The sequence below is a fragment of the Larimichthys crocea genome, chromosome XI, assembly GCF_000972845.2.
Source record: "Larimichthys crocea isolate SSNF chromosome XI, L_crocea_2.0, whole genome shotgun sequence".
Lineage (NCBI taxonomy): Eukaryota > Metazoa > Chordata > Actinopteri > Sciaenidae > Larimichthys > Larimichthys crocea.
This window is the reverse complement of record NC_040021.1, coordinates 21,992,333-22,005,445: the sequence shown is the minus strand read 5'-3', so window position 1 is coordinate 22,005,445 and position 13,113 is coordinate 21,992,333. Positions and strand designations below refer to the sequence as shown.

Genomic DNA, 13,113 nt, shown 5'->3' with positions numbered 1-13,113 from the left:
CAGAGGGATGTGGGAGTGATGGGAGGTGATGGGAACGGGGAGAGGAGAAAGCAATCAGTGGAAGAGGGGAAGGATTGGAGAATGAAAGGAAGCAGGGGAACGAGGGAAGGGATGGGAAAAAGAGGTTAAAAATTGAGACATGGAGGGAAAAGATCAAGGGGAAGGAGGAAGGAGTGGATGAATGGAAAGATGAGGGAGGTAAATGATGAAGTGAAAATTGACGGTAAATGTTAAAGGGGATGATGGACAGATGTTGAGAAAGGAAGGCTTTGATTGGCAGATGGATCCACGTCTTTGTCGATTTTTAGATTTCAGGAACATCTGGTTGACATCACGCATACGCTGTCCATTCTTTATGCTGTCAGTGTGCCAACGCACAAAAACAAAAATACCTATTTGTGCATGTGGTTTCTTAAGTTGTACGTCTCAGAGATGCCTCGATGATCTGAGAGGAGCACGTTATGTTGACTACTTCATTAAGACTATAGGGGACCTTCGTCATCATGGTTCTCAAAAAGAAAAACATCCACCCGTCCGTCCTGTAACAGCATCAGCCGACCTCCTCCTTTGATTCAAGCTCTGGGCCTTTGTCACTTGACCACAGTGAAGTGTTATTCTGGGGCGACTGTCTGAGGCGACTGATGCTGGTGTGTCTCTCTGGGGAGAGACTGAGCGAGGCTGCCTCTGTTTGCAGACTCTGCTCCATGCCGCTCTGCTCCAGCGACTAAAAAAGACCCTGAATGTGTTCTTCGATCTGCCAGAGACATGTGACGCCCTTCAGCTGCTGCACACACATTCGTTCTCCGTCTTCATTTATGAGAAAATGATGCAGCTTGATGATGAATTGGATCATAAGTGATGGATTAGAGCTGAAAAAAGACAAAACTAGTGTCGTACCGGGGGAGGATTCTTTACAACAAACAACCTGGAAGTTATTTTAATTAACTCGCGATTAATAATCTATTAAACTCCAGATTCAGCAGCACTAATACTCGGATACTACAACTAATAATAATAATAATAATAAAGTTACAGTCTGACTGCTTTGTTGCACCGAGACGAACAAAGGAAATTTCAACGTCTATACACACTTTGTTTCTGTGTGTGTGTGTGTGTGTGTGTATGTGTATGTGTGTGTGTGATCCGGTCTGCGGGCTGGAAAATCAAAACAACACCCAGAGACTCACTGCAGGGCTGCTGCCACACACACACACACACACACACACACACAGTCTACATGCTTTGAATTAATTCAGAGAGAGAGAGAGAGAGTGGTAGAGAGAGGCAGGGGATGCATTGCCATCCTTGGAGAGCTTGCATGCGCGCTCCTCTCCTCCATCCATCGGGCGCGTCGCCGCTGGGTCTGCGTGCGCGCCCACGCGAAATAGAGAGGAAAAGAGGCAGGAAGGAGAGAGAGAGAGAGAGAGAGAGAGAGAGAGAGAGAGGGAGGTAAACCTTCTTCTTCCTCTGCTGCTGCAGTGTCTGATTCTCCCTCCACCATCTTCATCATCACCACCATCATCATCCTCTTCACCCTCCTGTCTGTGTGTCTGGGTCTCCCCTCCCTCCTCCTCCTCCTCCCTCCCTCCCTCTCTGCTCCATCCAGTGAAGGCACGGCCAGATATCACGGCGACAAAAGAGAGAGAGAGAGGTGGAGAGACCTTGACACAGACTGAGAATAGAGAGAGAGAGAGAGAGAGAGAGAGAATGTGAGAGAGAGAGAGAGTGAAGGAGGCTGCAGACTTTCCGAGCAGAGAGGAAGAGGAGAGGAGGAGGAGGAAGAAGAAGAAGACACAGAGGAGTCTCCATCTTCGCCATTCCAGTATGTTTGCCTTTCTTTCTTTATTCTCTCTTATTCCTCTGACACTGTCTGACGCGCCGCATGCGCCCCTTTTTTTTTTTTTTTTTTGCGCCTCCCCAGCTCCGGTCACCTCTGTGCCGCTCTCCCTCCGTCAGTCACGCTTCTCGTTGTGTCTTCTGTGATGTTGCGTCTGTGGCGCTCTGTGTGCGCCTTTTTCTATATATATATACATACATATATATGTGTGTGTGTGTGTGTGTGTGTGTGATGCTCCTCCATCACTCCTGTAGTGTGTCAGTCATGCTTGTGCTGTAACATGTTCATATTCTTTAATTATCTGTGTGCTCATCCAAACACTGACCTGTCGGTCTGTGCTGACCTTATGCCACCTCTTGATTATGTCTATGCTCATGCATAATTTCCACATTATTACTCTGATCCTCTGTATCGTCCTCTGTACAGTGCTGTGAAGCCTGTATTGTTATGTATAGCAGCTATAGCATAGACCTTAATAGGATGTGATAATCCAAGCCGGGGCTATTGTGTGTGTAATATTTTGTATTCCTACAGGGTGTCAGACAGTGTCAGTGTTCACATAATATTGCTGGAATGCCTCCACGGTGAGCTCGAGTGTCTGTGCCTCTAATTAGGGAGTCTGCAGTTACCTTTTATGAAGTTTATCCTCCCTGTTTCCACTTAAATAACACACAGCGTCAGCTTTAACAGCCTTGAAGTATTTAACTGATCTGACCGTTAAACAAACAAAAAAAAACAAAAAAAAGCGTAAATTAACATAAGTTTAGTTGAAGTGACACTTGTCTGAAGTAGCAGGACTGAAATGAATAAATAACAGTGAGTTATTGCTGCTTTGTTTGTTTGTTTTGGTGTAAATGTGATCGAAATACGTAAAAAATGTGCAAAACAAGTGCGACTATGATGAAAACCTGGAATAGATCCAGTGAAATCATCATGAACAGTGAGTTAATGCCACTAAAGGGGTCCTGAGGATTATAATATGTTCTCTATAGTAGCCTGCAGTGACCTTAATGTATCCGGGTGAAGTCTTCTGAATATTCGTGTTGGGATTAGAGCGTCAGACTTCAGGTTTATTAATTTAAAAGCCGGTTATTGTTGCAGTGAACTGGGAGGAACGTTTGTGATTCAGAGTCAGGAGAGTTTACTGAAGGAGTCTTTAAACTTTCTGATGTTTACCTGTAAATAGAGAGCGATGGAGGGGCGTGAAGAGTCTGCAGTTTTATTATTTACTGGCACAAAACAAACTACGTATATGGAACAAGTACGGAAAAGTACATTTAGATATTTGTATTAACATATTTGTTAATTTAGGGGATGCAGTAGATCGAGAAGAAGTGTCATCACACAGAGTATCATCAGAATAATAAATATACTTTAATAATCATGAAATAATTTCTCAAATTAAAAAAAGTAAAAATGCATTTTTGTCCCTTAAAGCTGCACTAATCAGTGCTGTTATATTACCGTGTGTACAAGCTCTTGAAGACGTTTTTAGTCTTTTTGATTCATAACTTTATCGCTGTTGTTGTTTGCTGAGTCTACCTGACAGTGTTAGCAACAACCTTTAAGTTATATTAGAGCTCTTTTAGAGAGTAATTACTGGATTTATATTCATGATGTGAACACAAACACGGCTCCAAATTATTGTTAATGTCGCTCAGCGTCTGCTGGATCTGTTAAATACGTCTATAAATAAGTTTTAAATCGTCTCACAGGATGTTCTGCTGCCCCCAAGTGGCCAAACAATTAATGCTGCTTTAAAAATGTGTCCTGTTATGAAAGATGATTTTAAACTTATCAAATAGTTTGTTTGCCAGTTATCCTGACTGTGTGTGTGACCTCTGACCCTCGTTGGTTCAGTCGGACCTGGTTTGCTCCGTGTGGCTCCAGCAGACGGTTGTTTTGCCGCGTGAACGCTGAGATCAGGTGGAAATAATTTATTTCCCCGTCTGCTCTCTGCAGAGACAAACCAGAGGTGGTGATCACTCATAACTGCAGAACCAAATAAATCTTCCTCCTCTCTGCAGCCCTGTGTGTGTGTGTGTGTGTGTGTGTGTGTGTGTGTGTGTGTGACAGAGCATGTTAAACACAGGCTCAGCTTACAGTTGACCAGTCATACCAGACTGCTGGTCACACCTGTAGGTCTCACAGACCAGCACCAGAGATCTTTGTGATGAGCTTTAGTTCAAAGTTCACTTTATTTCTGCATATTCTTGTAATCTTAGCTGTCATTCCTCGTCGTTATGACAACGATTATTCACCAACTTAATTAGCACGATCCGAACGCAGCTTTTTTTCACGACAAAGTCCAGGGAAAATATGCACGCTGGGATAGTTTCCTCTCACTCAATCTGGCACGTTACACGAATTAAAAACCAAACCCCACGCTTGCCACCCATGCACGAGCGTGACAGCTTCTGTAGGACGTTCAGTGTATCTGCTCAGGCGACACTACAATGGCTGCCCAGCTGGCTCAATAGGCAGCTTCGTCTGAATGTCATCCCTGCTTATGTGGCTGCACCACGTCTTACAAAATAGACGCAAATTAGCAGCTAATTAACGACTTTTGCATGCGTGAGTCGTGTCTTCGGACCTGTCTTAGAAAACCATGATTCAGACTTGTGTCTTGGTGAAGTGTAAAGCTGGGCAGACATGGTATGTTTTCACAAACACCATGTCTGTAAAAGAAATTCGTTGTTTTAACTCACACTGCACATTTGGTGTTGGCAGTGGTCAATGTTTCGGAGCTTCCGGTGTCGTCGACGGATATCCGGAAGACTTCCTCTGCAGTCGGATTGGCAGCTTGTGGCGCGAAAGACACATTTATCCTAAGCTCTATGAACAGATGTCTGCATTTGAATGCAGATAACTTTAAATAAAGCAAATAAAAATGTCATGAATTGTCATCAAACGATAGCCGATGGATTCTGAGATGCATTTCGGCCAATGACAATCTTTTGGTTGGACTGTTGAAACCAAAGTTTATATACTAACGCTTCGAGTCCCTACAGATTCTGCATATGCAGATATCAGTTTATAGATTATGAATCAGACTGGATATGATGTGTAGAACTTATCTAGTAAAGTTTATTCAAACAAACGGACCTTATCTTTAATGTTTTAAAAAATAAAGGCAGCATCATTTCCTGCAGAAAGAAAGAAAACATGGAAACAGAAGAAACAAGAAACTGTTCTGTAGCAAAGTTCAGTTTCATATCAAAGATACAGTTTTAGCCACCGCAACATGTAAAATACTCCTCCAGTAATATTAAAACAAGTTCACTGCAGTTTAAAACAGATCCTTTGACAGCAGCCACGAAGGAAATCCCACCGTGAAGCTGCTCAAACTGCAGACGATCGACCAGAAAAATTCTAACATTTCAGAAATCCATCTGATCGTCTGCTGGCCAGACCCCGTTGATCGCTCGGGTGATTTAATCAGCCGCCGTGACCTCAAACTGCACCTCGAACGACAACCTATCTGGCAGAAATTGGGCCCAGGTTCTAAAATTAGTCTGGAGCGACCAATTCAAGGCTAAGATTTGTCTGTGTCTGCCAGACGTTACGGAAATAAAACCCGAGTCCAGCCCAAGCGAGAAAAGTAACTCCGGCTCTTATGAGACGTTGACACGAGAGTGACATAGAAAATCAGCATCACATTTGTCTGAGAGGGGTGTAATAGACTGTGTTCCTCCATGATGGAGGTTCAGCTGGTTACTGTCTCGAGGACGGCGATCAAACTGTCAAGTCAAACCGCCGAGACCTCATCTGAACTACCTGTCTGCCCGCCTGTCTGCCTGCCTGTCTGTGGTTTATTAAATCTGAGCTGCTGCCAAGACACCCATCAATCTGATTAACTCATTCTGATCAATGGAGGTCAGCACACACACACACACACACACATGCATACAGCAGAAGGCATCATCCACTTTCTATTCTGGAGCTCCGAATGACTCATAGTGTAAAAACACACACACTCTGTGCAACGCTTTTAAACACACACACATTTTTAATGATTCACCGTGGGTGGATCCTGTTCTTCATGAAGTGTGCGTGTTGAAAATCATTCATGTAAATGGCAGCAGACAGCTGTGGAATCCACTTTAGAGGCTGAAACCTTTTTTGAATTCGCTGCACCTGCTGTGACCTCTGACCTCTGACCTCTGACCTCCCCACCTGAACCGTCTGGAGTCTGGATATCTGCAGAATCAACCCCCCTCGCAAAACCGGCTCGACGTTTTTTCCGTTCACGCGCCAACTCAAGCGGGAGTAACGATCGCGGGCCTCTGTTGCCAATGACGACCTGCCTCGTCTGCTTGTTACAGATCATTAACACTTCACTCAGTGACCACATCCACCTCTCCACCTGTCAATCACTCCCCCCCTCCCCTCTGCTCCGCGCTGACAGAGGTGAAAGAAGGAGGCCGTGAAAAATGTCTCTTTGATTGAGACCGGGCACGTTAACCCGGCGCTTACAGTGAGAAGCGTCGTCGCTGTTAAATCACACTTTTGTTTTAAAGCGATGTTTAACTTACTTTGCTTCGCTGCAGTGCAGCAAGATGACTGTAGAGGTGAGGTGAACTGCTGAAGCCACAACAACCGGCTGAGAACACAGAATGTAATAAATGAAATAGTTATTATGGAAGTAATCGAGTAAATCAGTGAGAAAAGTATCCTCATGTAGGATCCTAGTGCTCTGGTGTATCTGGAACATTCTTCCCGATTGTAAAGAGGAGAAAAGGCCGAGTTATCCGGGTGTTTGGGATCCTTACAAGTTGTTCTCAGGACTGTCCATCATAGCTCTCAGCCAATAATCACACTAACGTTCAGTTAAACTTATGAACTCTGAATGATAATGGAACATCAGGAATGAAAACGTTCCCACAGAAACGATGGCTGAGTCGGAATTTTTCCACCTTCTCTCGCCGAGTTTGACAAATTTCACAACGTGTACTGTGACGTTGACCAGGAGGAACTCTCCGACTAGTAAACACGACAAAGAGGAGGAGGAGTGATGTGCGACAGAGGAAAGGTCACGTCAACATCATACACGTCGTGTCGTACGCGCTTTCCGTTTACGTTGTTGCTACTGGAAGTCGGACGCTTTTTTGTCACAACACAGAGTTTAACAACGAAATGCATGTTGTAGTCTCTTTATGTCACACAAGAAAATCTATTATTCATGGTGGAGTGAGGAGGAGAGGCTGAGGGAAGAAGCTGCTCTGTAGTCTGGTGGTATGGCAGTGGATACTCCTGTATTGCTTGCCAGGCTGCAGCTTGGAGTAGGTGTTTGTCTTTTAGTTTCCTTCGGGCTGTGTGCATCATCACCTCCTGTCCTGGGCCGTGCACAAACAATGCTAATTCATAAAGTTTGTGTTGGTCAGCGCTTCAACAACATCTCTGCAGATTTACTTACCTCTTCTTTGTGTTCTGGACTTTTCTTTGGGAAGACACCGTTGCAGTATGTCGATGCCTTGTGATGAATTGCTAAAAGATAGTTGGAACTACAGCTCTTTTCTGTGACACAGCACAACACGGAGTAAGAGGGGGCGGCTGCTGTGGCTCAGGAGGTAGAGCGGGTAGTCCACTAATCAGGTGATCGGTGGTTTGATCCCGAGCTTCTCCGGTCTGCATGTCAAAGTGTCCTTGGGCAACATACTGAACCCCAAAAATTGGATAAAAGCATCAGTCAAGTTTTTATATGCTAATTTCAAAATAAAGTTAAAATGAAATCATCCATGTTCACACTAATTACAGCTTCCTGCAGGCCGGCTATACGACCTGTTATAGTTGCACAGCATGTAAAGATACTTCAGTGATAATCAACAGCCTTGATGTTTCACAGATTGCTAACAGGAACTACTTTTGTCCTTGGCTACCTTTTTAATATTCTGCGGCCTTCAACCAGGTGGCTTTTCTTTTTTATTTTTTTATTTTACTGCAGTCATCTGACAACAGGAACAGCTGGATTTGGTCATCAGGAAAAGTAAAACTCAATGTGAAGCTGGCACAGCAGCCTGCAGACATTTAATTCTGCGACTGTGTGTGCAGATACTCACAGTAGATGAGTTCCCGCTATGAGGTGAATATCGTCTGACAGAAGATAGTCCGAGGGCTGAAGAGGACTTTATCTGTTCTGAAGTGCTGACATGACACCACGGACCTGGTCATCGAAGCTGTGAGGGGAACAGGCCGGCGGTGCGTTTGTGTTCGGGGCGTGAAAATCTGCAGCGTTGCCCCCGCTTCACACAGCCACGTTTACAGGGTTTAAGGGGTGAACATGAAGTGTAACAAGGTTTATTATGGTCGGTAAACCCTGCAGGGGTGTCAGGGAAGTTCACGGGTGGAGTGGGCACATCTATTTAAAGTGTAAATGTAAATGCAGGGATCTCAAAAAGACGAAAGCAGGTAAAGCAAAAGCAAATCTCCATTTTTGAAGCCCACAAACAAACACGGGAAAACAAATAAATCGACCGTCGTGCTTTAAAATCCAACAAACACAAAAATGACGCGGTGGAGTTGGTTATAATAAACAACGTTTTTAAAAAAGCGAGAGGAGGAAAACAAGTTACAAGGATGTAATTTACTATGCTAATGCTGAATTCCCATACGCGTTCATTGTTATTCAACACGCAGCGTTCAGACGTCTGAATTCGGCTCTGATCCTATCTGCAAATCACAGTCAGCTGCTGCTGCTCGGGCTCTCTCTGTGATTGGTCAGAGGTTAATTGATGCGGCTAATCACCCGATCAGTCCAGTCTCCATGGAAACCAGGAGTGGGGCTCATAATATACGGGAGGGAGTTGGGGCCATCGCGCGCACACACACACACACACACACACACACACACACACACACACACACACACACACACACACACACACACACACACAAACTGAGCTGCTGCTGCTTTTTATTTTTTATTTGTGTGTTTGTGTGTGTGTGTGTTTTTACACCACTAACTGTACAGACTGTACTGCGGAGTCACAGTGAAATACATTAAAGAATCATTATATGACTTTTTTAAAGCAGCTAAATATATATAACTATAGCTAAAATGCTGCATATATACAGTATTTATATTTATTTATAGTAGTATTGATGTTATATTACTATATAATGTTTATTTCCAGTGAGCGAAGTAGCAAAAATACAGTATAAAAATACTAATTTACTGTACTAGTAATAGTCCTGAATTCAAATTATACTCAGACATGTTCACATTTAATGTTCTTTATTTGAGATCATTTAAATGTCTTTACATGTATGTCTTTGCTAGTTTCATCTATATTAATGCATCGTCCAAAGTGCACACTATACCTGTCAGACAAATGTAGAAGTACCCTAAAGCAGTACGTATGCAGTATATCATGTTGTTTAGAGTCAGGCTGAGTTGAACACGTCTACAACGACAGTGGACAGTACAGCGTCGCGTTAACTTTTCGTTTAGCAGCCAGCAGTTTCAGATCTGAGCATTGTAACGATCAGCGTTCATCAAAACGGATGCGCCGGGGCGGTCGGTAGCGTGGTGGGTTAAGCGGCCGCCCCGTGTGTGGAGGCTATAGTCCTATAGTCCGAATCCCGCATCGCACGGCCATTTACTGTGTCTCACTCCCCCTCTCTCTGCTTCCTGTCTATCTTTAGCTGCACTATCATAAAAGGCCAAAAAAAAAAACCTTCCAACTGTTAATAATCTCTGATCGCTATGGTTACTGTTTGATTGGATTCAAGCACAAAACTCGGTTTATTAGATTAAGAAAGCATCGTGGTGTTTGAAGGAAACCAACGTTGTTGATTTGAACAGCGGTTTTATGGCACCAATACAAAATTTTGCTACCGCCTTTAATTAACTTAATGGCTTGTGTTACTGTCTTTGTGTTTTATGTGTTCTACAGTAAGTCTTTTATACCTCTGAGGTTGTTAGTTAGGATTCTTACCAAACTATGAAAAGAGGTTCAACCCTTTCTTAGACGATGTAAGTACGACATGTAGTTATGATGCATCAAGAAAAAGTTCCTATATTTACTAGACATGCACAGAAAACAATGACAACATGCTGATGTTCAGCAGGTAAAACGTTCACACAGGCTCAGGGCTGTGACGTCGCCCACAGGTTTCTGAAGAGCTGTTGTCAAGCCCATGAGTGTTTCTGCTCTGGCTGCTGCTGCTGCAATTTTGGCTCCACCGCCTCTTGGCCTCTTAATCCAAAAATGGACAAAGACATAGAGCTGAATGACGCCTGGTTGCTCACACAAGCCACCTAAAGGAGGTAATGGCACCTCAATGAAAGCGAGCATGTTCTTAATTAATAACTCTGCCCCAGTACAGTTGTCATGAACGGGGAAATTAGCTACAGAGACCAAAACTGTTTTTTGTACCAGGCTGTAAACATGTTTATTTCTGCTGTGAAGTTTTGAACATGGGGACTTATGGAGACTGACTCACTTCTGGAGCCAGCCTCAAGTGGACGTTTGAGGAACTGCAGTTTTTGGCATAATGGGTAAGGTTAGTAAGGTCAGTCAATCTGCAGCTCGAGCTGGCCAGACACGGAAATGGCATAAAGAATCCAGTGGATTTTCAAAATAAAACACCCTGTGCAAACTTCTAAAGAACAGCCAAAAGGGAAACAATTTAACTACTTAGCATTTAGTTAACAAAGTCTGACGGGCTTCTGAAACACTCCTGGTGGGGTTGGGAGACTGACTCACTTCTGGAGCCAGCCTCAAATTCAAATTTGGTACCTCCAGGTTGTTTTCACTTTGCAGCCACGGAGCTCGGTGCTTGGTTCTGATAATTCACTGTCCTTACGAGGAAATCCCTCTAGCTCTCAGCACACGGCGGTGTTGTTGTATCATGCCTGTTTACAGGCCAGGTACCTGTATCTGCAACCAGATGGGAGCAGCACGAAGCCAATTATGAATGCCTGTACCAAATTTTGATCCCAATCTAGTCAGATGTTTCACCAGATAGGTGAAAGTTTTGGTAGGCGTTGTGCATGTAACCTCTCCTCGTTGACGTACAGACAGAGGCGAGCAGACAGACTACAGACAGAGCACTGCAGCTCTCTGTCTCTGTTCAGTTGTGTTGTTTAGTTTGTGCACTGCAGCGTCACATCACACACCAGGTGTTTCTGTTTGTTGGGTTTGATAAAAGTGCTCCGCTGTAATAAAACACTGAGCTGCTGTCGAGCTTCGTCGCAAACATACACCTCACCTGGCTGCCGTGTGTCTGCGAGCGTGTGCTTTGTTTGGGCTCACAAACATTTGCCCGCGAGTGTTTGTGTGTGTGTGTGTGTGTGTGTGTGTGTGTGTGTGTGTGTGTGTGTGTGTGTGCTGCAGACTCTTCAGGCCTTGAATCTGGAACAGTTTCATAGAGGCCTTAAAATGTGACACTCCCAAACGCAAAGTAAAAATTTCTATACAAATATTTTCTCTTAATTGGCCCGGAAATTACTTCATCGACTTAGATTTTAGGCGGAGCTGCCATGACTGTGGGGACATCTTGCTTGTACACCTGTACAATAACGCAACAGTTTCACTTTTAAGGCACTTTTGTGCGAGAAATGTGTCTTTACGCCTCGCTACATCTTCTTACATTGTCATAGAAATGCTGCTGCTTTTATTTAGACCAGTGTTAATAGATGCAGACGTGTCTTTTCTCCTGCAAATCACCAAAACTCGGTGCAGTAATAATTCAAACGTGCAGTACTGAATACTGCATTCACTTTACCTGATATATATTTATACATTTCTTGCATTAAACGTATTCATAGATTCCCATTTCTCAGCAGTTATTTACAATGTAGTATATATAGTTGATATATATTGTAGTAAAATGCACATATTTCTACATACTTCTTTGTATTTTAATTTCTCTTTGTTTAGATAGATTTGTGGTTTGGAATAGGAGCAACAGCGTAACCCAGTTGCCCCTCTGTGAATCAATAAAGTATTTCTTATTCTGAAAACCGTCTTTAACAAGCTGCTCTAACACTTAAAACAAAGACGTCTCTGCACTGTGAAGTCATTTTCATTTAAAATTCATGCCAAAATTCTCCGAGCTGCTCCGTCCAAAAACCGCTGCATAGTTAATGTCGCGCTTCCAGGCCAGGGGCGAGCGCTTCACCTCCTCTGTTCGATTCATTAAAACAGTGTTATCTGATTACAATACACGGAAATCAAGCATCGAACAACTGATGGGTTCTAATTATGAAAAGTCATCTCGGATAAAGAGCTAGACATCACTTTCACGCCCATCAGATAAAAGAGGGTTAAACCAACAGAAGAAAAATCAAATACATGTATTTTTCCAGGCGCGTATCGACATACAGTAGGTCTGCTCATAAGCAATTTAACCACCGCTCTCAACGAGTACTGAAGTTATATTAAACTACAGGTAACTATAGCAACAGCACTGATGCTTTAGGCTCCGTTAGTGGTGAACTGACTGGTGAAATTTGCCTAAAACACGGAGGAGCATTTCTCTTTGTTCTTTTGATGAGTGACCACGCCGTATAATCCTCCCGGCTTGGTCGTTATTTGTTGTACACTTGAACATCATTGCTCACTTAATAGCTTCCCCCGAGCACATTATGTCGTTGTTAAATGATCGGTCAGAGCAATAAGAGAGCATTGGTGCGAGGTTTGGTGTCGACTTTGACCTGCAGGGGGCGCTTCGTCTGTTGAAGTGGAACAGTGTCAGGCTGTGTGCAGAGAAAAAAAAGTGTATTTCCAAGGCAAAGTGGGTGAACCTACAGTATACATGTCTGTGTGTGTGTATGTGACTGTATAAGTACTTGCATGTGTGTGTGTGTGAGTGTGTATTCGTGTGTGTGTGTGTCTTAGTATAGAGCTCTGCATCATATTGTACCAGACAGGCAGAGTGTCGGACTGAATACTAAACAGCAGGAAGCTCCTCTACACACAGCGCCAGTCCAGCCATATAGGACACTGTGACACACACACACACACACACACACACACACACACACACACAGAGACTCCAGTATGTTTTTTTTCTAAATCTTTTGCTTCAGTAAATCAGGTTAGTCTTCCATAAAACTAAAATAAATGATGGAAAAACTAATGAGCAGCATAATATTGTTACATTACTATTCATTACTATTATACATAATGATACTACATCATTATACATAGATGTGCGCACCCACGCACATATGCTCGTACCTTTTATACTTCTAAGGACCGATTTCAAGATTTAACCCTTTGAAGAAATGAAGACAGAACGTCCCCATTTCCCAAAAAAATGTCCCGACC

The 13,113-nt window shown here is 43.4% G+C and overlaps 1 protein-coding gene across 1 annotated transcript in view; it reads left to right on the top strand.

The window, feature by feature from the left end:
• The first annotated feature begins 1,719 nt into the window (after positions 1-1,719).
• myt1la (myelin transcription factor 1-like, a) overlaps positions 1,720-13,113 on the top strand; it is a 66,111-nt gene continuing 54,717 nt past the window's right edge. Inside the window, exon 1 of the mRNA XM_019259172.2 lies at positions 1,720-1,822. The gene's annotated coding sequence lies outside the window, so the exon portion shown is untranslated. The remainder of the gene's footprint in view (positions 1,823-13,113) is intronic.